The 16395-nt window shown below is 41.8% G+C and overlaps 1 protein-coding gene across 3 annotated transcripts in view; it reads left to right on the top strand.

Moving 5' to 3' along the window:
• Positions 1–16395, top strand: part of hivep3b (HIVEP zinc finger 3b) — a 49690-nt gene that overhangs the window by 15210 nt on the left and 18085 nt on the right. The window contains exon 2 of one of the 3 annotated variants that reach the window (XM_017309627.1): positions 10196–10305. The exons of 1 other annotated variant lie outside the window; for it this stretch is intronic. The gene's annotated coding sequence lies outside the window, so the exon portion shown is untranslated. Of the gene's footprint in view, positions 1–10195; positions 10306–12616; positions 13123–16395 lie in introns of those variants that run through there. One more of the 3 variants, XM_017309628.1, reaches the window with a different exon arrangement.

The raw sequence follows: 16395 nt of genomic DNA on the forward strand, positions 1-16395 counted from the left end.
TGCATCATCAGCACACCTTCAAGTTTGGCAAAGCTATGTAATGAGCCATTAACCCTTTCATGCATAGTGGTCACTACAGTAGATAGCTATCTAAAAGCCTTTTTTGTTTTTTGCTTCTTGTGAATTTTTGTGTTATAAATGCACACAGACCACTGAAGTGGTCACTAGTGCATCATAAAATACTCTATCAACCACTGGCGATCAGCTGCAAATGCAAGAAATTATTTTTGTTAAATCCAATTATGGCCGACAGACAAAAACGCATGAAAACCGACCCGGTCCCTCCTTCTACTGTAGACGACTCTTGCAGGTAAAAGAGATATTGTGACATCAGATAACCACTAAAGAACAATACTACTGATGCATTTTTCAAATAACAACTTTGTATTTGGAGAAAATTACAATTGATCACCTAAAAAAATTTAATATTTTAACATAACATTTTTTTTCCTACTTTTTTTTATGCCTTAAGAAAATCCAAACAAGTTGGAAAGAAATCTTCACACAAAGGATCATAATTCATGCATGAAAGGGTTCATTTGATTCAGGTGTGTTTTAGCACATTAAAAATAAAACACCGAAAATGTTTTACTGAAAAACTTTCTAACTTTTTAAATGGAGGACGCGCCGATTCTCATGTCTAAATATATCAGTAAACACTGTTTTCACAGTTCTCCGTTCAGGCATCCATTGACAACCTGCCAAACCACAATGAGCAACACAAAATCTGGTGGTTTTCGAGTCTTGGTCTAAGAGATTTTGCTTGTAAATAAGTTGGTGAATTTCTGTGTTTACAGAGTTTTGCTGCAATTACAGTATGTGTGTGCCTGCAAACACGCACACACACACTGCACACAGCTTGTTGTTTAACTCCCCCTTTGCCGCATTTGTTTTAATACTGGTAATCTGTGACGATGTGCACAGCTGAAGGATTTGCAGCCAGTATTCAGCATCAGTAATGAACAGGAGTGAGACGCCAGATTAGATTTTTGACATATTCCAAATAGACTTTCTCCTCTTGCTTTGACTTCTCACTGGAGGGCACAACTTTCCATTTGTTTAAATTTTTGCGTATTCAGCCTTATGACTTCTTTGTCAGCTTTTCACGGTTCTCTAAATGAGTTTCTATAGCTTAGAAAAATTCTTTTGCGAGTCGGGCTGTGTTAAATTAGATTTGGACAAAGTAGCTGACCTACTGAAGGTGTTGCATTTTCTGACCTCATTACTTGTAATTTTTGCATAGCCAGACCTCCTAGGGAGGAGCATTAGTGGTCTGACATAAGCTATTATCCTTTCTGGGACGAGAGAAGATATTCTTCTAACCATGGATGTACGCATGCATGCACATTGCATCTGTAAAATGTTAAAACGTGTCAAGATTTTGTCGGCTCTTAACCACAAAGAAATATTGCCCTTTGTTATTTATTTTGGTAGTATGTTTCAGAAAGCCAGAAACGGGGCAAAACAGAAATGCAAAATGATGTGTTTGATATTTCATATTAATTACTATGCATCAGTTTTGTTTCTGATCATTTTGTTTGGAACTTGACACCAAGGTGAACTTTTTTATAAGCTTAGACATCTTCTACAATGTGTGAAGGGATCTGTTTTCTCTAGAAACTGGATAACTAAAATTGGCACATCGCTGCAGAACAGCCGGGTCAAAAACTTGTTTAACCACATTCACCATCAAGGCTACTCTGCCTCGTGAAAATCTTTCCTGGAAATGATTCATTTATCACTCAATCTAATTTGAAAGCACTCGTAATGCAAATTTTGACAAAAATACACATCCAGAGTTCTTATCGCTATATAACATTTTTTACCCGTTTGAATATTCTTTGACCTTACAAGGACAAGCAGCAGTGTTTTTGTAACGGCGTCCACCCAGACAATCAGGTTTTAGGTGTATGCATCCACCAAAACTATGCTTTCTCTTGAGACCTGAATCAGTTGATCAACTGAAGCCCATCATCCACACATGTTGACCAATTGTATAGAAATACATTTTATTGCATTTTTTTTAATAGCATTTTAATGGAGCTGAAATGAGCTCTTTCACTCTGCGTATTTCTTTTCTGATTGATACTCTAATTCGTCCCTTATTGTGTCAGTCTGTGATGGATTGGCGACCCGCCCAGGGCGTACCGTACCGCTTACCTAATGAACGCTGGATGCACGGGCAGGAGATTCAGTCACCTTGAAATGCCAACTGCTTGAAGTTGCTGGAAATTTGGCTCTGTTTTCTAAGTAATTAGCTAATAATTAGTTGCCTACTTGTACATTGAGCATTGAATTTACATGGAAATATGGTGAGGTGATTATTAATAATAGAAAAAGGGGGGGAAATGTAAACAGTGACACTGCAGCTGAAAGTTTGGTTATATTCTTAAGTTTTTTTTATATCTTATGTTGTCTCAAATGTAATTTCTTATATATTTTTAAGTTTTCTCATGCCTGGGATAGTTAATTGACAATCATTAGAAGCATTAATGATTGTCATTAATGCTTCAAAATAGTGACGTGCAGGTCACTATTTTGTCTAGTGACCTGCACGTCTTTAAATGGGATTATTTCTAGACCTCTAGAGGTAACAGAGGTGTAATGAATTATATGGATTACTATAGAAACCAGTAATGCATGGATTGCATTAAATCAGCTACTATAACAAGAAGTAGCAGGAAATCAATTTACTCTGCCACCTACCCTACATTAATGTGTTGATTTCTCTCCATATCTTTTTATTATTCTCTGTTTTCTTGTCTTTCTCTTTGTCTTCTGCCTTTGTGGATGCAGTACACTTTTCAGACAGCATCTATTTTCAGCAAAACCTTTTTTTCTCTCTCTCTCTCTGTTATATTCAAATGATCAGGCTTGCAGGCAGGATGATGCAGCTCTCAGGATGAGTGGGATGGTAGCAGAGGAAGGAGCAGAGGGAGTGCCTGTGGTTCAGGGAGTTTTTAATTCTCTTGGATCAGATCTTTTCAAGGCGATTACAACTGGACAAAGGCATGGCACAATTCCTAATATAGGTCAAATTACCTTTTGTGCTTGATAACCAAGAGCACAGTTTATCATTTCACATTATGGCTTTGGTGGTCAGCATGTAATTCCCTGGAGAAAGTGTTTAAAACACTGGGATTTTTATCACCCTCTGTAACTGTCTGTGTTTGCAGAGACAATAATTCTTGTTAACATCTAGAAATAAGTCAGTATAGTTAAGTGTGGTCTTGTCTCCTTGTCGAATAAAACAAATGGAGCAGTTGTTGACACATTTCTGTGTGTCTGCTAACTCAAAGTGGGCCAGTTGGTTCCAGTAGCTTGGGCCATATTTTAGTTACAGTGCCGGCACATTGGGGTTTTCCATCCATGCTTTTAATAGAGGCATGAAAAGTTGGACAGTCACAAATAATCTCCACTCTACTGTCTTGTGTGATGCAATTCAAGCAGACTTGAGTTGTGGTGCAGAAACAGGGCGGTTTATGTCTGGCTGTCACTAAGATTGTGTTATTATAAGCACACAGCAAAATTTGGCTCTAATCGTGACATCATAAACCTCGTGTTTACAGTACAGTAAAACTGTCTCTGCAAGTGAGAACTGTCGATGTAAAAATAAGGTGACCACAGTGTGATTATTTAAGTCCTATAAGCGTCTATTAGCTACCCACCTTCTATTATATTGGGTCATCACAGACTGCTCCAGTAAAATAGCATGTAGTTATTACCAAATAGCTATTTGGTGATTTACCCACCAAATAGCCTGGAAAATTCCCTTTATTGGCTTCAAGTTTGAAGCCTTACAGCTTATGCTGGTTCAAATCCCAGCATATGGTTTTGCATGTGCCTGTTTTTATTGACAGCAACAAATATTTCTTCCTAACAAGAGTTTCTGCAGCACATTCCTACTGTGCTTTCCCAACATGTTTTCAAAAGCTATAATGTTCTGTTGATGTGACACCTTAACCAGTTTCAACCATCACTTGTTTTTAAGTATTATATCTTCAGTAAATTTACATCATCTGGGAATATTTCTGCGTTGTGCAGTTTGCTAAAGCCCTTGGCTAACATTAGCATTAGCCTCTGCTTTGATATCACTTGTTGATAATTTAGCTCATTACATATTTTAGCATCACTAATTGTGTGCGGAAAAAGAAAATGTTCTCATGTTTAGACCTATCTTGATTACCATGATATTTAATGAGGTATGCAGCTGTCTGGTGTCATCAGAGCACAGGACTTGGGAAGGTCACACAGCACAGGCAGACAGTGAGCAACAGAAACTAATAAATGAAAGAGAGAAACTCATACTCTCTCTCATAGTCAACCTAAGTGCAAAAGGAGTTTTAGGTGAAAGCATGCAACGTGAAACTGCTGCTGTGCTACAGTTTGTTGCTGGCTAACCAGACAGTGAGTGGTATCAGCTAGGCTGCTTGGTTGGTTGCTTAACCTACAATGCTTAGTCTACATCACCCAGAATGCCTTGCAGTTCTGGATCAGCGTTCAATGAAATGATCAACATTCTTTCAAACAGATTTTCTATTAATATTGATCACCTGTTGGTCAGAATAGACATCATTGTTGTTTTACTGCCCCGCCCTTTGAACCTAGCATAAGGTTCACATTTGTACAGAATTGTATTATTATGGCGCAGCATGTTTTTTATTTTACACATCTTCTAAAGTGCCAAGGCCCACAAGTGAGAGCCATTGCATAGACCATGTGTTTTTATTAGTGAAACTTTTCCATCTCGTCTCAAGAGTTTCTCTTGTACATGTGCAGACAGTTTGTTTTCCCTCTTGTGCTGTTACTTTTTCTCTCACTCCTCCTTTCTCTTTGTATTCACACTCACCTCCGCTTCCAGTCAAGCGAATGCATAAACAAAACAGCGAGTGCTGTGTGTATTTATGAATCGGCTTCGAAGAGAGAGCTGACGAGGCATTGATGCTGCAGGAGAGCCTCTGCTGACGGGCCGCTAACGCAGCATGGCACCGAGCACAACGGGCAGCGGGGAGGGGGGCCCGACGTGGCGGAGGCAGAGTAAACTTTACATGGACGCTATTTTAAATTGAGTTGTCTGTTACTGCAGGTAGCAGTTACTCGGACCAGTCCAGCTTTGAGTAAACTCTGCGACCAGAAAGAGGCCGTGTTGATATGTTCTGTGGGGCTCGGTCGTCGTATTTGAACGCTCTCGGGCCAGGCTTTCACCTGTTGACTCGCCGTTGCATCTGTGTTTGTCCAGGCAGCAGTTCAAGCAGCGACAGCTTGAATTAACATCGCGGCGGGTTACCGAGATGTGGCGATAAGTCACGGCGCCAGGGTCGTGTATATACGAAGCCAGAAGGGTGAACCTGTTGTGGCTTTTGCGCAGAACAGCTGCAAAAAAAAAAAAAAAAAAACAGAAAAAAAAAGAGGAACTATAGCTGGTTTTCCCATCACGTGGGAGGAATCCACAAGGGTGACTTCACAGAAAGAAACGATAACTTCAGCAAAAAAAATAAAAAAATAACTGTGCAAAAGTGATTGCTGCTGTACGACAAAGACGGGAGTCCGCTGACCAGCATGAGAAGGCATGGTTTCAATTACGGAGAATGATGCTTTGTTATTTTAAACTCCTCTATCCGTTTGCGGCAACCTGCACGAAAAATGAATTCATAAGTGAAAGATTGAATGATACTGAATATTTTTCAAAATGTAGCTCGCGCCAACAGAGCGTTTTGTGTCTTTCCATATTTAACTCCGTGAAGTGAACGCAGTTCTCTCATCACGGTGTTGCAGGAAGCACATTCTTTTGTTCGCACCGTGACAGAGGAAAAGCTAAATAAAAAGCAGCCGACTGTGAACGACGTGTACAGTGAGCTGCGTGGGAGAGCGTGATCTGTGGTCTCGACGTCCACGCATCAGTGAAACCTGTGAGCACAAGGAGGACAGCTTCTGGAAATGTGAAAATGTCAGTTCCTCTTTCTATAATTATCCGCACCCGCCTCCCCGTGTGCTTTGTCACTCTTTTATTTCGTTTGCATACCACTCGTGCCGAGTATCGAACCGTCCAAAAGGGGATCAAGTGTCTCTGACAGAAATCTCTGTTTAAACTTTTCCTTCTTTCTTTAATTCGGCCTCTTTAAAGTTCAAAGTTGACCCTCCAACGTTCTCCATTTAGACAAATCAATCGGTGCAATTCTTAAATGTAGACTTAAGCAAAGACATGACAAAAATGCCTAAAATACCCTTTAAGCATAAAGGGTATTGGAGTGTGGAGCTGCTATCCCTTTCATGAAGGAGACATTTCTGTGAACCCTGAAGATATTGGCTGAAAATGGTAAAAGAGAGTCATTATTCACACTAAAACGACGAGGAAGACGCCATTAGAAACATGGCAGAATGTTATGTTTAAAGTTAAAGCTTGGACTCAAATAGGTTTTTCAAATGGACGACTGTCTAAAGCATGAAGTCAAATTAGTTAGTGAGAAGAGACTGAAGTAATACCAACAGGTTATTTTCTTTGGAATATAATCATAACATCAACATATCTATTAAAAGGTGCAGTTTGCTGTCCATTGCATTGTGCTAAATTTAATAAATAAGTCTAAGTGATTTTTTTTTAAACTAATTTCTCTAAATTTTCCACTGTTATTGGCAAACTCCCAGTAACGAACTTGAAGCAAACCGAGATCCAACGGTCGCTGTATTCACATCTTTCACTAATTCAGAGCTGCATTGGAATAATGAAAACCGACAGCTGCAGAATTACACGACTGTTTGTGAAAAACATCAATACTTCTGCTGCTGATTATGGTTCTGTATTTAAAAGTAAAAACAATAGAGATTGAAGTCAGTAAAATATGTCACAATGATTTTTGTCAGGAGACAAACAAGACAGATGATGAGTAAATGTACATTTCTGTGAGGAGTGAGCGGACGTAGGGGTCTAACATCCTGTTCCCAAATGATTATCAGCCGCTTCTCTCCAAATTTAAAGTTTTCTTATTTTTAGGTTTTGTTTTTTTTTTTCCTTTCCTTTTTTGGTAAATACAAACAGGTATAGTACTGCCGAGCCTCGTACGCACTGGGTAGGGTCCCTCTTTAAATGGATCTCATTTCTATCATAACACCACAGTCTTATGAAGAGAATGGGTCAGTTTATTGGAAAACCACACGTCTGAAATAATCCAGCCTCACGACAGAGAGAGTTCTTTCTGAATGCTGACATATTTTCCCACTTCACTGCCAGTGTCTGCAATTTACAGGGTGAAAGTCCAAAAATATGTCATGTGCACGGTCGTCTGTAAATGCGTAAACCACTCATTTGCTCCAAATTATAGTCTGCGACTGCTCCAAAACGGCACAACGTTTCTTATAAAGCATGATGTTTGCATTTTAGGTGTTGCTTCTACCTACATTATAACGTGTGTGGAGAAGTAATAAAATTTCCTCATGTGACTGCACCACAGGGGAGTCCTTGTTTCCATTTACTGTAAAGGCAAACAGCTTTGCATATACTGTAAGTCTGAACTGCTCTACGCTTATAGAATAATGCACTCAGTATTTTCACACCTTCACAATCGCTGCACTTCACATTTTGAACATCACTTCCCCTGTTAAAGATGATGCTCCACTCCAGGAGATATCCAAGTCCGATATCAGAGTTGAAATATCTGCCGAAGCTTTCCTGTCTGGAACGTTTTCTTTTGTAACATTTATTTTTGTTTGCTGCTTTTAGTGAATATGAAAGAAACCCACACATGTAGTGTCTACTGAACAGCCTCTGTTTGTGCCCATAATATTAATATTTTAAAATAATAGTAGCGTTTAATGTCTCTGTGGAATGAATATTTTTTAATTAGATGTGGCATTCACGAGAATGACCCTTTTAGATCATTAAAAAAATAAAAAATAAATTGTGTTACAGAGCTGCTAAATCTGTTGGTGAGATTAAAGAGGGGTGTTAGGGACTGCTACTTTTTAATAAAGTATCTGCTATCAACTTTGTAGCTTGATGGGACTGTAAATGTTGGCTAACCTCTTTGCTGTCACCCTCAAAACGTTTACATGTTAGGAGTTAAAAAGGGTCTAAAGTTGGCGCATGCAGAGACTCTGCTCCTCTGTAACAATCTTTTCTGCCATGAATTGGTGATCATGAATGAGGAAAGAGATGTAAGACACTGAAAAAGGGGCTGCACCAAACAGCTCAATAAATTATTTGCTTTTGATTTGGAAAAGGTGAGGCTACAAAAAGTTTGTTAGAGATACACAAACTTTTAAAGCATAACTGAAAAGTGTAACACAGACCAGCACTGCGTCAAAGATTATGATCAGTGGTCAAAACTAAATCTTTGTAACCACATTTCCTCACAGCAGACTACGTATAGGAGACAGAGAATTAAATTAAATTGCTGGTTGTCAAAGTGGTATGAAGCATACGACTGGTGGGTCCGAATCGGCTCGCGGTTATTACTCAACAAATGGCGGTAGACGGGAATATTTTCTCCCTAAAATGTTGGGTTGACTAAAACTGCAAAAGTGTGATGACACGGTGAAAGGACGCAATCAGCACCGCCCATTCTGTAAAACATCTGTTTACATTGTATGTGCAACGCTGGCAGACTGAAATTTTCCAGGTAAAATCAGCTTTAATATAAACCTGATATCAGATCAAAGACTCATGTTGTTATCGGAGCCGTGATCGTTATCGAACCGTGTCGGTACCATTTCCGGTTGCTGTGGAGCTTTTGGGAAAACTCACATCTATATCAGATGTCCAGGCCTGGTCTCAGTGTTCGTAACATCTGTGCTGAGCAACTTTCCTGTCAATCAGTGCCACAGTGGCAGTTCTCCCCCCGTCCCCTCTTCCACCTCCGGACATCTTCCCGTCAGAAACCCTCGGTCTGAGGAACAGTGGACAAAGGGATGACGGATGGCTGAAGGTCTCTGACAGGGAAGTACGGCATGGAAGGTGTGTGCTGTAAAGGGTGACAATGAGCACATTCAGGCAGACACAATACAGCGCCTTGGCCTGCAAAGCCGGCAGCATCAGGCCGGCACAACCCCATTTACAGCCGTCAGCTGCACTGTGCCGGGGGGTAATCACCAAGTTCTGAACAACACTCCTATTGACTGTGGCAAAATAAAGCAGAGGGAAACACAAAGCACAGATGTAAGAATAGAAGACGCATGTGGTTAATACAAGAATCACTCGGGGAAGGGGTGAAGGAAAGCACGAAAATGGGGCGTTTAGAAAGGCAAAGCAAACAAGGAGGCGGACGAGCATGAAAAAAGACACAATTAGAGCAGGAGAGGATCATCTCCTCCTCCTGACTCATCCCCATCTCCTGGCTGCGAGTCCCACCCGGACACCACGTGTTGCCGGCCTGCATGGATTCATGCTCCCCTCTGCCTGCCTTCTGATCAGCGGCCCAGCCAACCGCTCATTTCGAGTGCCGGCTCGACACTGTGCTGAGCGTGTTTATTTTAGAACGTGTGACTCACACTTCCTGCGCTCTCTGCCAGTGAGGCAAATCTCTATGGAACAGCAGGACCTCCGCTCATTCTCAATTCTCCCTTTCCTTTTCTTTCTGTTTTCTCCCTCTCTCTCTCCCCGCTCGCCCGCCGTGGCGATGCAGAGCTGGTAGGCCCGGCCCGGGGGGCTCCTGTGTAATCGTCTGAACCGATCCCGCTCTGGAATTCATTTACAGATGCGGCGCGCTGGATGAGACTGGGAGCCTTTTTTTTTTTTTTTTTTTTTTGTGCACGCATGATGAATGTTTTGTCACTTTTGAAGGGGAGCATAAGAGTTTTTTTCTTTCGTTTCACTGCCACAGAGTAGGACGAGTTTGCTGATAAGGAGGCGATGATGACTCGCAAGGAAGCGCCTTCCTCGTCGTGTGTTGCAGGGGAAAACCCCGCGCGAGAACCTGTTCGTAATCTCGTCTGTTGGCAGCAGCGTGCCACAGCTGTGAAATGTGTTTGTAGACGATCCTGCCCCGTATGAGTGCTAATGGTAAATGATAATAGTACTGCAGTAATTTAGAAATGAGGGGATTTTTTTTTTCATCACTCTCACACGAAGCTTCTTCTTCTTCTTGCTGAGACATCTTCCTCCTCCCTGCATATTTATACAGTAGAAACATTCATTCAGTGTCTTCCTCTCTCCGTCTTTCTCCATCACTCCTTTTTTTTTGCCTCTCTCTCCTTCTCTCAGCAACACACCCACTCAAGCAGTCATATCCGCTCGCACTCTCTGGCTCTCCCTGCTTGTCTCACAGTGCCTGTGAAGCGTCTCTGAGGGGGAAGACCGGTCTGCTCTGTCAGGTAATCTAAACTCTCTGTCTCACTCTGCACCCCTCTCATTCTATTTCTTTTTCTCTTTTTTTCATATTTGCATAATCCATCTTGAAACTGCAACTGTCATATTTTCCAAAAAAAAAAAAAAAACGGGAGTAGAAATTTGTAGGTTTGTACAAAAGTTGATTATAATAGTTCAGAGTTTCAGCAGTGATCTGAGTGCAGGTTTTCAAAAAAGGAGTCACCAGGTTACTGTTTCTTTTACTGGGCATGGGTGCAAATTTATAGCCTGCTATAATTTTAGGGAAAGTTCCAGAACTATGCATGTTATGTGATAGATTTGCGTGTTTCCCTAATGTTTTTAATCCCCGGAGCAAAGTTTTGCTTTAATATTGATTGAGAATGCAACATTTGTGGCTGGGGAGTGGAACGTGAAGAGATGTCAACCAAAAGATGTGTGTTGATGTCTGTGTGTGGATCCAGGGTCACTGGAGTTGAGCAAAATGGACAAACCAAGTCTGACTTTTAACTCCTTTATTTAGTGGAAAATAAAGTTTTTGGCCAACCTGAACTAGCCTTAAAAAAAGATGTCCAAAGACATTTAGTGTTTGGAAGATGGCACTTGAATTTTTATTATTTTGGGGGATTTTTTGCAACTTTTCTCAATTATGTTTTAAGGCAACCGCATCCGCAAATAAGAGGACGGCGAACCTACCACTTTTAATTCTGTGTGTATGTCAACAAAGTGGCGATGGAGAGCCTCTCGTGTTTTTTACCCACGCTCCGCTCCTTCCTGAATGAGACCTGTTTACCTGCGACTGCACAGAGTTGTGTTATTACTCAGAGCGAGCCCGGCGACGGTCGAAAGGTGCCAGTCTTGTCGGAGCACTGCGAAATCCCCCTCTGCGTCCTCTGGCCTCGGAGGCACAGCAAACACAGCGCGATCCCAGACTAGAGCCGAGCGCATGTGAGCGAGGGCTCTGGAATGTGGGGGTTTGTCAGACACAGCGATAACCCTGGGTGGGTGCGAGTCTCGGCGTTTGGGGTTTTCTGGCCTGGTTTTGTTTCTGCGGAACCGTTTGGGTTTCAATGTCTGGGTTTGACCGAGAGCTCTGTGCAGAGTGGGTGTGATTTAACTTTCCGACTGCCCTTTCAGCTTGGGAATGCTGCAGAGCCACCTGTACAGTATTGAGCACTGAACTGCTTACTTGGCACTGTGGTTCTGTCGTTGCTCAAAGGGAGAGGCCTAAGTCAGGGGTCACGCCAGCTTGCCGTCGCACGCCGAGGCAAAGCGGTTCCCCACCTTACTTCCTGCTGCCAGTGTGCGTCTGTAGTCAGAGAGGATGCTGGGAGATAAATTTAGACCTCCAGCTCCCTCTCCATCTGCCCGTTGCTTCAGAGTAGGAATGGTTTCCATGGGAACTTGCAGCAGGCTACCGCCAGTAGGAGAGGAAGAGAATCAGAGTGTGTTTGTGCAGCTTGTTTATTTTGCTTATTTATTTAAAAAAAATAAACAACACAAAAACGTTTTAGTTTCAAATTTATTGATCAGACCTTTAAATTAAATATGCAACAATAGGCCCACCAGAAACACAGCTCTGGTTTCCTCTTGATTGGATATTTTAATCCATCAAATAATGAAAAAAAATAAATAAATCTATTTTTTTATGTCCCCTAATCAATAAATCCATTAAAACCAAGAACACTAACCATTGCCCTGAATATAAACACTTCAGGCAGGGTTTGGGGAAACAGGCTTTGATGCGTAAGTTGGATTACTATTGTAAGTCTTCCATTTAATTTTGGATTTAAAACGAGTACATCTGTCAAAAAACCTGCAACAGACTTTCCCCTTCATGTGTTTTAGTATTTAGAAAGAAAAAAAAAAGATGAGTAAGGAAGGAAGACGACAAAGGAAACCAGAAAGCAGTATTTATGTGGAAAATCTTGATCGGTTGATTTGTACTTTTATTGTGAAGTGACTGCTCTTTGAACGCATTATTAAAACAATTTAATGTCGTGTCCATAAAATTAAATAGGAAGAAATATTGTTAAGCAATACAGCTATGAGAGATGCGCCTCTCTGGCTTTTCCTGACCCTTTCCAGTTTTCTTTGAGGTCTGACCTGCTAATCTCAGTTCGAACCAACTCCAAGTTAAGTTTGTGTCACACAGTTTCAGAAAACATTTTTAACTAATTTCATTGTAAAACTGCTGCAATGCTAATCTAGAGCCTGAGCAGAGCCTAAATGCTTTGTGGGATTTTACAGCTCGAGACGGGCGAGGAGCCTCGCTGGATCCAGTAAACATGATGGCGGGAGACAGCGTTTGACGTGCATGATGACACACGCGTAGAAGGGAGATGAAGTGTGAGCGTCTCCGTGTGTCAGGGGCTCCCTTGGGTGACTGCATCACAGCCCGTTTCTGCAGACCGAGCTTTGCGCATGCATGCTCACCCTGCGCACGTTCCCCCTTTGTCTTTGCAGACGAGTCATTAGTCACATTACGGGCGGAGACACCGGAAACTAGTTTGCACAACATATCGCTTAACGAACTTGGACGCTGTAACTCCGAATTAACATGGAATAGATTTAAATCTGTGGAGCAGCTGGATTATTCTTCCCCCTCACACCTTGGCCTAAAAATAGACGCAGGAACGCCCTTTCCCCACCCGCACCAGCAACAGAAGACTTGTGTGTCACATTCTAATCTCATTTTTAGCCATAAGCGAATCGTCGAAGGCGGCATGTTGTTGTGTTGTTGTGCGTTAACAGGAACCACGGTTAGGATGTCTCCTCTGTGGAATGAGAGCTGTGAGAAAGGAAACCCCCTGACTGAAATCAGGGTAAGTCACCTCAGGGCATCGGCTGATCAGGTTTACCGAGGTAGATTCGAGGGTTTTCTGTGCATTTCGTTCCGGTTGCACATCTGCTCTACACTGTGTGTGTGCGCATATATGGGTGTGTGTGCTTTGTCTTAAAGTAGGCTGTCTCTGGCATTCCTTTCGCTCATCCTCCTGGCATGGCTCTGAGTGTGCTTCCTCACTCCGACCTCGCAGTCTAGACTGCGATGAATAATGAAAGCGGTGCTCTTCCCAAACCGTCTTAAAAATCTTCTAATTGCCCTGTTTAAGGGCTGCGTCAACAGCCAGTCCTGAGATCATTAAACCTGACCTCTGATAACAACTATGTGAACCGAGACATTTGTTACAGAGGATGTCGAGAACGAGTGTGTGTTATTCTCTTTGTCTTCTCTCTTCTATTTATATCCAGACCATCATTTTTTTTTCTCATTTTCACCCACTTGGTTTCTCTACCAACACTTTTCCTTTTCTTTGTGTGAGGCCTGGACAATACTGGCAAGCTTTGCAAAAGATTTACAACAATATATCAAATTGTTGATATATTGTGCTGCAGTGTGCTGCAGTGATTAGGTTAAACTATGTTAATGTACTGAAATCAGTCTAGTCACAGTCTCTATATTCTGTCAAACATTTGTCTGAAGGATGAATTTGTTCCAACCAATTGATTTGCATTGGCTCAAAAGGAAGAGTGAGCATGGTGGAGGGCTGAAAGCAGCATATGTTTGGTAGAATACAACTACAGGAAGAATGTTTTTTCGGGAAAATGTTATAGGCTTTAAAATCTACTTCAAATAGGTCTTATAAAGTCAATCTGTGTTGTTTACTGGGAGTGTGTTTCCTATAGTTTCTTCTATCACTTGTAGAAAACAGGCAGATCTTTGTGGTGATGTGTGCTGTTCAGGAGAATAGCTGCAGAGAGTGGATTTGCCTAAAGGGGCAGCATAAAAGGCACCACTGATTATGTTCATGGCAGAATTGGAAAACACACCCTTATGTTCTGTTAAACAGCCCACACCAGCCGCATCTGGTCGGTGACGGACGCTTTAGACACAGCTCTCCACAATTCTTGAAAAACATTTTCTATTTAGAAGCATCAATGCTCCTGAATCAACTATTCAGGACTGATGTCCAATAATCTGTTTCCCTCTCTAGTGACGCGACACTGCCCAGTTCCCGTTTTGCTCATTTTGCTAATGTTTATCTGCTGTTTTTGCCAATTTGTGGTGTATACTTAATAATCCCCTTTAGATATGTATTTTTTTATTTTATGTCAACTTCTTCCCGATGCAGTTCTCGCAGTCCAGCAGAATAACGTGTCCCTGCTGGTTCAAACGTCCCAGGATAGAAACAGCTGCAGCAGCCATCAAACTGTGGAGGAGGGAAAAAAGAAAACAGAAGTGAAATTTAATGGTGTTTCGGTTTGTTGTGCTGCGTAATGGCCCAGTGTTGTTGCTGGAAATCCGCTGTAATGAAAGACTTCTCTGCTTTAAAGAAACACAAGCTGGACAGATGATTGGCCCGCATCTGAAATGTGGGAAAACGTGGAGACCGAGGCAAGAATCTGTCAAGTTGTTGCCAAAAGGAAAGATGATTCTTTTCCTTTTTTTTTCCCACTGTCTCTAATGAAGGCTGACTGCGCTGTGTTTTTGCCATTATAAAAAGCTGTCATTACCGCACTGACACTGCCGGCACCGTAAGCCGCAGTCATCTCTTGGGTCTGATTATTTAGCCACCGTCTCATCACTTCCCACCTCTGTTTCTTTCCCTCCATCACCTGCTTCTCTCTAATATTTTCCAGAAAACCCGTGCAGATTTTTTGTCTGCGTTTGCTCCGTCTGCCTGTTTCCCCTCGCTGCAGAGATATGCAGCTACGAGGAGCAACACACAGGGCGTCCTCCTTTTACCGAGCGCTCATCTCCAGAGTGTGACAGGGTTAGGGAGTTGAAGACGGTGTCAATGTCATAGACAGTGAATGATACTCTGGATGAGCCCGTGCTGAGAGTCTGTCAGCAGTCAAGCATGGCTGCTGACTGAAAATGTTATGATTGGCTCTGTCCGTTCCCCCCAGTGTGCTTTTACTGGCTACAGTACAAGAATCCTGTGTCTTGAGTTGAGCCTGAGTACAGCCTTTGTAGCAATTTGGGGGTGGGGGGGAAATATTACAGAACATAGATCTTGATAAAGAATAAGATTTCACTCCAACCTCATCTCTGAGTCTCTGTGATCAGCTATTCTTAGCTCCTCATAAACACAGCTTTCTAGTAGTGTCTAAGTGGGAAATATTACAATAGATCCGTCTTGATAAAAGGTTTTCCTGGGATCCTGACGTAGCCTGGTGGCAGTAAGCGTTGGGAGGGAGCTGACACTGAAACGCAGCAGTTTGAAGCCTGGAAAACAATCCACACCATTTACCTCCCTCTGCTTTGCTGCCAGATCAGATAAGCATAGGTAGAATTTGCAACATTTGTTTTGACTTCTTGCTCTCATACTGGGAGCCTTGGCTGCGTGACTGCAAAGACCCATGCTGTGGATGCTGCCTGTTGGACCTCAGGCTTCTCTGACCCCTGCAGTGTGGACTGCTCTTTGGTCAGATGTGATACCATGAACTTAAAATACCTTCTGTAAGCAACAGTTCCAAATTAGCTTGTTTTGTAATAAGGTTTTCTATAACTTCTACGAAGATTCTGAAATATTTATATGCCACGTTGCCGTGTACATTTGTCCAGATCACTATGATGTTTTGAAATACTACTTTACATAAATATTGACTTGACTGGCTTAGGATTGCTTTTGCTCTATACAATTAAATAGGACTTCCTGATACTGTTTTACAAATGAAAATTTGAATAAATGACATCCATACATTGCTCTAGAAAAAAAAACTGTGTTGTAATTCTCCCGTATATCTGACTCAAATGGTTGAATTCCCTCATCAGTATGTAATTCAGCTCTGTGGAGATCTGGCAACTAAACATGCATTTGAATCAGGTGTTTTGACAAGGGATACATCTAAAAGTTGCAGGAGAGTAGCTCTTGATGACTGGACTTGGACATCCCTGTTCTAGATAATGGTTTCTTCTCTTCAGCCCATTTCACAAGTTCTCCATAGGGCTTAAATAATGGTATTGACAGACAGACCAGGTGTTGTACCACACCTCTAAACTTGGTAACCTGCAAGCCAAGTTAGAACTACAGATAAGATTATTAAGAGGACTAAGGTATTTATGTTAGTACCTTGGTAAAAATACACAGCAT

The sequence above is a fragment of the Poecilia reticulata genome, linkage group LG16 (genome assembly GCF_000633615.1).
Source record: "Poecilia reticulata strain Guanapo linkage group LG16, Guppy_female_1.0+MT, whole genome shotgun sequence".
Taxonomy (NCBI): Eukaryota; Metazoa; Chordata; class Actinopteri; order Cyprinodontiformes; family Poeciliidae; genus Poecilia; species Poecilia reticulata.